Genomic DNA, 13520 nt, shown 5'->3' on the forward strand with positions numbered 1-13520 from the left:
TTATTTTATATACAGTATATAACACATATTTCAGATACTTTGATATTTCATATACAGTATTTCCTATATATTAATTGTACTTTGATATTTTAAGTACAGTATGTAATATGTATTGTGGTTACTTTGATATTTTATGAACAGTATATAGTACATATTTGCGGTACTTTGATATTTCATAAACAGTATTTAATATATATTTGGGGTTCTTTGACATTTTATGTACAGTATATAATACATATTTGGGGTAATTTGATATTTTATGTACAGTATGTAATACATATTTGGTGTACTTTGATAATTCATGTTCAGTATATAATACGTATTTGGTGTACTTTGATATTTTATGTACAGCATATAATATGTATTAGGTTTACTTTAATATTTTATGTACTGTGTATAATACATATTTGGTGTTCTTTGATATTTTATCTACAGTATAAAAGGCATATTTGTTTCACTTTGATATTTTATGTACACTATAAAATACATATCGGTTTCTCTTTGATAATTTATCTACAGTATATAATACATATTTGGGGTGCTTTTATATTTTAAGTACTCTATATAATGCTTATTTGGGGAACTTTGATATTTTATATACAGGATATGTTATAGATTTGGGGTACTTTGATATTTTATGTACAGTTTATAATACACATTTGGGTACTTTGATATTGTATCTACTCTATATAATACATATTTTGGTTACATTGATATTTTATGTACCGTATATAATACATACTTGGGGTATTTTGATATTTTATGTACAGTATATAATATATATTTGGGTTACTTTGATATGTTATCTACTGTATATAATACATATTTGGGTCCTTTGATATTGTATCTACTGTATATAATATATATTTGGGGTACTTTAATATTTTATGTATAGTATATAATACATATTTGGGGTAGTTTGATTTCTTATGTACAGTATGTAATATTTATTTGGGTTAATTCCTTATTTTATATACAGTATATAATACATATTTCGGGTAATTTGATATATTAAGTGCAGTATATAATACAAATTTTGGATATTTTGATATTTCATATACAGGATTTCATATATATTTGGTGTCCTTTGATATTTTATGTACAGTATATATTACATATTTGGGTTCCTTTGATATTTTATGTACAGTATATAATACATATTTGGGGTATTTGGGTTACTTTGATATTTTATGTACAGTATAAAATACATATTTGGGGTACTGTGATATTTTTGTACAGTATATAGTACATATTTGGGGTACTTTGATATTTCATATAGAGTGTTTCACATATATTTGGTGTACTTTGATATTTTATGTACAGTATATAATACATATTTGGGTTAATTTGATATTTTATGACCAGTATATAATACAAATTTGAGGTACTTTGATATTTCATATACAGTATTTAATATGTATTTGGGGTACTATTATATTTTGTGTAGACTATATATGTCTGGGGTGCTTTTATATTTTATGTACAATATATAATACATATTTGGTGTACTTTGATAATTCATGTACAGCATATAATACATATTTGTTGTACTTTGATATTTTATGTACAGCATATAATACATATTAGGTTTACTTTAATATTTTATGTACAGTATATAATACATATTTGGTGTACTTTGATATTTTATGTACAGTACATAATACATATAAGGAGTACTTTGATATTTTATGTACAGTATATAATACATATTTGGGGTACTTTGATATTCTATCTACTGTATATAATTCATATTTGGGGTACTTTGATATTTTATGTACACTATACAATACATACATGGGGTACTTTGATATTTTTTTACAGTATATGATACGTATTTGGGTTACTTTGATATGTTATGTACAATATGTAATACACATTTGGGTACTTTGATATTGTATCTACTGTATATAATATATATTTGGTGTACTTAGTTATTTTATGTACAGTATATAATACATATTTGTGGTACTTTGATTTCTTATGTACAGTATATAATACATATTTGTGGTACTTTGATTTCTTATGTACAGTATCTAATATTTATTTGGGTTATTTTGTTATTTTATATACAGTTTATAATACATATTTGTGATACTTTGATATTTTATGTAGAGTATATAATACATATTTGGGGTAATTTGATATATTATGTGCAGTAAATAATACATATTTGGGGTACTTTGATATTTCATATACAGTATTTCATATATATTTGGTGTAATTTGATATTTTATGTACAGTATATAATATGTATTTTGGTTACTTTGATATTTCATGAACAGTATATAATACATAATTGGGGTACTTTGATATTTCATATACAGTATTTAATATAAGTTTGGGGTATTTTGATATTTTATGTAGAGTATATAATACATATTTGGAGTACTTTGATATATTATGTAGAGTATATAATACATCTTTGCGGTACTTTGATATTTCATATACAGTATTTCATATAAATTTGGTGTACTTTGATATTTTATGTATAGTATATAATATACATATGGGTTACTTTGATATTTTATGAAGAGTATATAATACATATTTGGGGTACTTTGATATTTCATATACAGTATTTCATATATATTTGGTGTACTTTGATATTTTATAAACAGTATATAATACATATTTGGGGTACTTTGATATTTCATATACAGGATTTAATACATATTTGGGGTACTCTGATATTTTTTGTACAGTATATAATATATATTTGGGGTACTTTCATATTTTATTTACAATATATAATACATACTTGGTGTACTTTGATAATTCATGTACAGTATATAATACATATTTGTTGTAATTTGATATTTTATGTACAGCATATAATACATATAAGGTTTATTTAATATTTTATGTACAGTATATAATACATATTTGGTGTACTTTTATATTTTATCTACAGTATAAAACGCATATTTGTTTCACTATGATACTTTATGTACAATATAAAATACATATCTGTTTCTCTTTGATAATTTTTCTACCGTATATAATACATATTTGGGATATTTTGATATTTTATGTACACTATATCATGCATATTTGGGGAATTTTGATATTTTATGTACAGTATATAATACATGTTTGGGGTACATTGATATTTTATGTACTGTATATAAGACATATTTGGAGTACTTTGATATTTTATGTACAGTATATAATACATATTTGGGGTACTTTGAAATTTTATATAAAGTCTATAATCTATATTTGTTGTACTTTGATATTTTATTTACTGTATACAATCCATATTTGTGGTACGTTGATGTTTATGTGCAGTATATGATATATATTTGGTGTACTTTGATATTCTATGTACAGTATATAGTCTACAGTTGTAATAATTTGATATTTTGTGTACAGTATATAAGTTATATTTGATGTATTTGATATATTATGTACAGTATATAATATATGCTTGGAGTGATTTGATATTTTATATACAATATATAATCTGTATTTGGTGTTCACTGATATTTTATGTACAGTGTATATCCTATATAAGGCGTACTTTGATATTTTATGTGCCGTATATAATATATATTTGGTGTAATTTGAAATTTTATGTAACGTGTATAATATATATTTGGTGTACTTTCATATTTTACATAAAGTACATAATATATATTTGGTGTACTTTGATATTTTATGTGCATTATATAATATATATTTATTGTATTTTGATATTTCATGTAGAGTATATAATATATATTTGGTGTACTTTGCTTTTTTATGTGCAATATGTAATATATATTTGTGAACTGTTTATTTTATGTACAATATATAATATATATTTGGTGAACTTTGATATTTTACATAAAGTGTATAATATATATTAGGAGTACTTTTATATTTCATGTACAGTACGTAATATATATTTGGTGTAGTGTGATATTTTATGTACCTTATATACTCTACATTTGGTGTACTTTTATATTTTATATATACATATTTGCTGTACATTTTTATATTTATATGTACATATTTGCTGTATATTTTATAATATATATGCTGTACTTTGATATTTTATGTACAGTATATAATATATTTAGTATACTTTGATATATTATGTACAGTATAAAATATATATTTGCTGTAGTTTGATACTTTTTGTACAGTATATAATACATATTTCGTGTACTTTCATATTTTATGTGCAGTATATAGTATTCATTTGCAGTAGTTTGATATTTTGAGTGCAGTATATAATATATATTTTGTGTACTTTAATATTTTATGTAAGGTATATAATATATTAGTGGTGTAGTTTGATAGTTTATGTACAGTATATAGAATACATGGGGTAATTTGATATTTTATGTAGAGTATATAATATACATTTGGTGTACTTTCATATTTTGTGTACAGTATGTAACATATCTTTAGAGTAATATGAAATTTTATGTTCAGTATATAATATATATTTGGTGTACTTTGATATTTTATGCACAGTATATAATATATATTTAGTGAACTTTGATATTTTATGCACATTATATTATATATTTGGTGTACTTTGATATGTTATATGCAGCATATAATATATATTTGGTGTACTTTAATATTTTATGTACATTATATAATATATTTGGTATACTTTGATATTTTATGTACAGTATATAATCTATTTGGTGTACTTTGATATTTTATGTACTGTATATAATATATTGGGTGAACTTTCATATTTTATGTACAGTATATAATATTCACTTCCTGTACTTCGATATTTCATGTGCAGTATATAATATATATTTGGTGTAGTTTGATAATTTATGAGCAGTATATACTATATATTTGGTGTGCTTTTACATTTTATGTACAGTATATAATACATGTTTGGTGAACTTTGATATTTGATGTACATTATATAATATATATTTGGTGTACATTGATATTTTATGTACTGTATAGTACATATTTTGTGTACTTTGAGATTTTATTGACAGTATATTATATGTTTGGTGTACTTTGATATTTTATATAACGTATAAAGTATATATTTGGTGTATTTTGTTAGTTTATGTACAGTATATAATATATATTTGGTGTACTTTGATATTTTATATAGTGTATATAATCTATATTTGAGGTACTTTGAAATTTTATGTGTAGTATATAATATATATGATGCACTTTGATATTTTATGTACAGTATATAGTATATATTTCTTGTACTTTGATGTTTTATGTACAGTATATATTTAATATTTGATGTACTTTGATATATTATTTACAGTATATAATATACGTTTGGGGTACTTTGATATATTATGTACAGTATATAATATATTTTGTGTACTTTGATATTTTATGTACAGTATATTTTATATTTGGTATACTTTCATATTTTATGTACAGTATGTAATATTCATTTGCTATACTTTGATATTTTATGTACAGTATATAATATATATGTGGTGAAGTTTGGTATTTTATGAACAGTATATAATATATATTTGGTGCACTTTGATATTTTATGTACAGTATATAACATATATTTGGTGTACTTTGTTATTTTACGTGTATTATATAGTATGTATATGGTGTAGTTTGATATTTTACATACAGTATGTAATATATATTTTGCTTACTTTGATATTTTATGTTCAGTGTATAATTTATATTTGTTGTACTTTGATATTTGATGTACAGTATATAACATACATTTGGTGTACTTTGATATTTGATGTACATTATATCATATATCTGGTGTACTTTGATATTTTATGTACAGTATATAATATTTATGCTGTATTTTGATATTTTATGTACATTATATAATATTTATGCTGTATTTTGATATTTTATGTACCGTATATTATATATTTGATGTACTTTGATATTTTAAGTACAGTATATAATATATATTTGCTGTACTTTGATATTTTATATACAGTATATAATCTATACTTGGTGTACTTTGATATTTTATGTACTGTATATAATAAATATATGATGTACTTTGATATTTTTTGTACAGTATACAGTATATATTGGATGTACTTTGATATTTTATGTACAGTATATAATTTATATTTGGTGTACTTTGATATACTATGTACATTTTATAATATGTATTTGGTATACTTTGATATTTTGTATACAGTATATAACATATATGGGATGTACTTTGATATTTTATGTAAGTATGTAATATATATTTGGTGTAATTTGATATTTTACGTACTGTATATGATATATACTTTGCATAATTTGATATTTTATGTACAGCATATAATATATATTTTGTGTACTTTGATATTTTACATAAAGTATATAATATATAAGGTGTACTGTGATATTTTATGTACCGTATATAATATATATTTGGTGTAGTTTGATAGTTTATATACGGTATATAACACATATTTGGTGTACTTTGATATATAATATACCGTATATAATCTATATTTAGTGTACTTTGACATTTTATGTACAGTATATAATCTATATGTGGTGTAAGTTTATATTTTATGTACAGTTTATAATATATATTTGATGAATTTTTATGTTTTATGAACAGAATATAGTATATAATTGTTGTACTTTGATATTTTCTGTGCAGTGTATAATTTATATTTGGTGTAGTTTGATCTATTATGTACAGTATATGATATACATTTGGTGTACTTTTATATTTTATGTACAATATGTAATATATATGCTGTATTTTGATATTTTATGTACAGTATATTATACATTTGGTGTAATTTGATATTTTATATACAGTATATAATATATATTTCGTGTAATTTGATATATTAAATACAGTATATAATCTATATTTGGTGTACTTTGATAGCTTATGTACTGTATATTATATATATTTGATGTACTTTGGTATTTTATGTACAGTATTTAATATTTACATGTTTATTTATACAGATATCTGTTTAAACACATAAATGTTTATACAGATATCTGTATAAACACATAAATGTTTACACACATGTCTGTATAAACACATAAATATTTATACAGATATCTGTATAAACACATAAATATTAATTATATAGATATCTGCATAAACTTAAATATTATTTATACAGATATCTGTATAAACATGAAAATGTTTATACAGATATCTGTGTAAACACATAAATATCATTTATACAGATATCTGTATAGACATGTAAATATAATTTGTACAGATATCTGTATAAACCTACAAACATTATTTATACAGATATGAGTAAAAACATTTAAATTTTATTTATACAGATATCTGTATAAATACATAAATATTTATACAGACATCTTTATAAATATGCAAATATTTACACAGATATCTGTATAAACATGTAAATATTTTTAAAGATATCTGTATAAACACACACATATTTATACAGATATCTGTATAAACATGTAAATATTATTTATACAGATATCTGTATGAACATGTAAATATTTTTTATACAGGTATCTTTATCAGCCCATAAATATTATATATACAGATATGTATATAACCACATAAATAGTATTTATACAGGTATCTGTATAATCATAAATATTATTTATAGAGATATCTCTATAAACATACAAATATTATTTATAGAGATATATGTATAAACAAGTAAATATTATTTATACAGATATCTGTATAAACATATAAATATTATTTATACAGATATCTGTACAAACATATAAATATTTATAAAGTAATCTGTATAAACATATAAATATTTCTACAGACTTCTGTATAAACATATAAATATTTATATAGATATCAGTATAAACACATAAATATTTATACAGATATGTGTATAAACACATAAATATTTATACAGATATCTGTATAAACACATAGATATTTATACAGGTATCTGTATAAACATATAAATATTTATTCTGATGTCTGTATATACTTATAAATGTATATACATATGTCCGTATAAACATGTAAATATTTATACAGATGCCCGTATAAACATGTAAATATTTATAAAGATATCTGTATAAACATGTAACTATTTATACAGATGTCCGAATAAACATGTAAATATTTACACAGATATCTGTATAAACATGCAAATATTTATACAGATGTCTGTATAAACATGCAAATATTTATACAGATATCTGTGAAAGCAAACATGTAAATATTTAGCCAGAGATCTGTTTAAACATGTAAATATTTTTACAGATATTTGTATAAACAAACATTTAAATATTTATACACTAAAGTGTATGAACATGTAAATATTTACACAGATATCTGTATGAATATGTAAATATTATTTGTAAAGTTATCTGTACGGACATGTAAATATTATTTATACAGATGTCGGTATAAACATGTAAATATTATTTATACAGCTATGTGTATAAACCTGTAAATATTATTTATACAGATATCTGAATTAACATGTAAATATTTATATAGATATCTGTATAAACATATAAATATTAATAGAGATATCTGTGTAAACTTGTAAATATTTATACAGTTAACTGCATAAGTATGTAAATATTTATACAGATATCTGAATAAACATGTAAATATTATTTATACAGATATCTGTATGAAATTGTAAATATTATTTATACAGATATCTGTATAAACATGTAAATATTATTTATACATATATCTCTATAAACATATAAATATTAATACAGATATGTGTATAAACAAGAAATACTTATACAGATATCTGTATAAATATATAAATATTTATTCACATATCTGTACATATATTTATACAGATATCTGTAAAAACATATAAATATTTATACTGATGTCTGTATAAACATATAAACATTAATGCAGATGTCTGTATAAACATAGAAACACTTATACAGATGTCTATATAAACATATAAATATTTATACAGAAGTCTGTATAAAGATGTAAATATGTAGACTAATGTCAGTATAAACATGTAAATATTTACACTGATGTCCCTATTAACATGTAAATATTTACAAAGATGTCTGTATAAACATGTAAATATTCACACAGATGTCTGTATAAACGTAAATATTTACCCAGATGTGTGTTAAACATGCAAATAGTTACACAGATATCTGTATAAACATTTAAATATTTACACAGATATCTGTATAAACATTTAAATATTTATACATATATCTGTGTAAACATGTAAATAATAATTATACAGACAATGTTAAAAGGTGTAAATATTATTTATACAGATATCTGTATAAATCTATCAATATTATTTATACAGATATCTGTGTAAACATATAAATATTATTTATAAAGTTATCTGTATGAACATATCAATATTATCTATACAGATAACTGCATAAAAATATCAATATTATTTATACACAGATCTCTATAAACATTTCAATATTATTTATACAGATATCTGTATAAACATATCAATAATATTTATACAGATATCTGTATAAACATATAAATCTTATTTACACAGATATTTGTATAAACATATAAATATTATTTATACAGATATCTGTATAAACATATAAATCTTATTTACACAGATATTTGTATAAACATATAAATATTATTTATACAGATATCTGTATAAACATATAAATATTATTTATACAGATATATGTTTAAACATATGAATAATATGTATACTGATATCTGTATAAACATAGAAATATTACTTCAGATGTCTTTATAAACATATAAGAATTTATACCGATGTCTGTATAAACATGTAAATATTTATACAGATGTCCGAATTAACATGTAAATATTTATACAGATGTCTGTATAAACATGTAGATATTTATACAGATGTCTGAATAAACAGGTAAATATTTATACAGGGGTCCATATGAACATGTAAATATCTACACACATGTCCCTATAAACAAGTTAATATTTTCAGAGATGTCTGTATAAACATGTAAATATTTTCACAGATGTCTGTATGAATATGGAAATATTTACAGAGATATCTCTATAAACATGTAAATATTTATGCAGATATCTGTATAAACGCATAAATATTTATAAAGATATCTTTATAAACAAACCTGTAAATATTTATATAGATATCTGTACAAACATGTAAATATTTATAACGATATCTGTAAAAATGGGTAAATTTTTATAGAGATATCAGTATAAACAAGTAAATATTATTTATACACATATCTGTATGAACATGAAAATATTATTTATACAGATATCTCTATAAACATGTAAATATAATTTATACAGATATCTGTATAAACATGTAAATATTATTTATACATATATCTCTATAAACATATAAATATTAATACAGATATGTGTATAAACAAGAAATACTTATACAGATATCTGTATAAACATATAAATATTTATTCACATATCTGTACAAACATATATTTATACAGATATCTGTATAAACATATAAATATTTATACTGATGTCTGTATAAACATATAAACATTAATGCAGATGTCTGTATAAACATAGAAACACTTATACAGATGTCTATATAAACATATAAATATTTATACAGAAGTCTGTATAAATATGTAAATATGTAGACTAATGTCTGTTTAAACATGTAAATATTTACACTGATGTCCCTATTAACATGTAAATATTTACAAAGATGTCTGTATAAACATGTAAATATTCACACAAATGTCTGTATAAACATAAATATTTACCCAGATGTGTGTTAAACATGCAAATATTTACACAGATATCTGTATAAACATTTAAATATTTACACAGATATCTGTATAAACATTTAAATATTTATACATATATCTGTGTAAACATGTAAATAATAATTATACAAATAATGTTAAAAGGTGTAAATATTATTTATACAGATATCTGTATAAATATATCAATATTATTTATACAGATATCTGTGTAAACATATAAATATTATTTATAAAGCTATCTGTATGAAAATATCAATATTATCTATACAGATAACTGCATAAAAATATCAATATTATTTATACACATATCTCTATAAAGATTCCAATATTATTTATACAGATATCTGTATAAACATATCAATAATATTTATACAGATATCTGTATAAACATATAAATCTTATTTACACAGATATTTGTATAAACATATAAATATTATTTATACAGATATCTGTGTAAACATATAAATATTATTTATACAGATATGTGTTTAAACATATGAATAATATGTATACTGATATCTGTATAAACATAGAAATATTACTTCAGATGTCTTTATAAACATATAAGAATTTATACAGATGTCTGTATAAACATGTAAATATTTATACAGATGTCCGAATTAACATGTAAATATTTATACAGATGTCTGTATAAACATGCAGATATTTATACAGATGTCAGAATAAACAGGTAAACATTTATACAGGGGTCCATATAAACATGTAAATATCTACACACATGTCCGTATAAACAAGTTAATATTTTCAGAGATGTCTGTATAAACATGTAAATATTTTCACTGATGTCTGTATAAATATGGAAATATTTACAGAGTATCTCTATAAACATGTAAATATTTATACAGATATCTGTATAAACGCATAAATATTTATAAAGATATCTGTATAAACAAACCTGTAAATATTTATATAGATATCTGTATAAACATGTAAATATTTATACCGATATCTGTAAAAATGGGTAAATTTTTATAGAGATATCAGTATAAACAAGTAAATATTATTTATACACATATCTGTATGAACATGTAAATATTATGTATACAGATATCTCTATAAACATGTAAATATAATTTATACAGAAATCTGTATAAACGTGTAAATATGATTTATTCAAATATCTCTATAAATATGTAAATATTATTTATACAGATGTCTGTATAAACATAAACATTATTTATACACATAATTGTAAAAGCATGTAAATATTATTTATACAGATATATGTATAACATGTAAATATTTTTACAGATGTCTGTATAAACATGTAAATAATTACACAGATACCTGTATAAACATTTAAATATTTATATAGATATCTTTATGAAAATGTAAGTATTTATACAAATATCTGTATAAACATGTAAATATTTATACAGATATCTGTATAGACATGTAAAGCTTTATACAGATATGTGTATAAACATGTAAATGTAATTATATCGATATATGTATAAACATATAAATATTATTTATAGAGATATCTGTATAAACATATCTTTATTATTTATACAGATATGTGTATAAACGTATCAATATTATTTATACACATATCTGTACAAACATATCAATAATATTTATACAGATATCTGTATAAATAAACATGTAAATATTTATACAGGTATGTGTATTTTCATGTAAATATTTATACAGATATCTGTATAAACATGTAAATATTATTTATACAGATATCTGTATTAACATGTAAATATTATTTATATAGATATCTGTATGAAATTGTAAATATTATTTCTACAGGTATCCATATAAACATGTAAATATTATTTATACAGATATCTGTATAAACACGTAAATATTTATACAGATGTCTGTATAAACAAGAAAATATTTACACTGATGTCTGTTCAAACATATAAATATTTACACACATTGAGACATATATGTCAATAAACCTATAAATAATACTTATACACATATCCGTGTAAACATATAAATATTATTTTTCCGATATCTGTATAAACATATAAATATTATTTATACAGATATCTCCATATGCATATAAATATTTTTTATACAGATATGTGTATAAACATATAAATATTATTTATACAGATATCTGTATAAACATAAAAATATTTATACCGATATCTCTATAAACATATAAATATTTATAAGGTTATCTGTATAAACATATACATATTTATACAGTTATCTGCATAAACATATAATTATTTATACAGATGTCTGTATAAGCATATACATATTTATACAGATATCTGTATAAACATATAATTGTTTACAAAGATGTCTGTATAAACATGTGAATATTTACAAAGATGTCTGTTTAAACATGTAAATATTTACACAGATGTCTATATAAAAATAAAAATACTTACACAGATGTCTGTATAAACATGTAAATATTTAAAAAGGTGTCTGTATAACAATGTAAATATTTACACAGATGTCTGTACAAACATATAAATATTTACAACGATGTCTGTACATACATGTAAATATTTACACACATGTCTGTATAAAGATGTACATTTTTACACAGATATCTGTATAAAGATGTACCTATTTACACAGAAGTCTGCATGAACATGGAAATTTTTACACCGAAGTCTGTGTAAACATGTAAATATTTACGCAGTTATCTGTATAAACATATAAATATTTATACAGTTGTCACTGTAAACATATAAATATTTATAAAGGTGTCTGTATAAACATGTAAATATTTACACAGAAGTCTGTATAAACATGTAAATATTTAGAAAGATGTCTGTATAAACAAATAAATATTTGCACACATGTCGGCATAAACATGTAAATATTTACACAGATGTCTGTATAAACATGAAAATATCTACACAGATGTCTGTATAAACATGTAAATATTTACACAGATGTCGGTATCA

This window comes from Pan troglodytes, chromosome 22, assembly GCF_028858775.2.
Source record: "Pan troglodytes isolate AG18354 chromosome 22, NHGRI_mPanTro3-v2.0_pri, whole genome shotgun sequence".
Lineage (NCBI taxonomy): Eukaryota > Metazoa > Chordata > Mammalia > Primates > Hominidae > Pan > Pan troglodytes.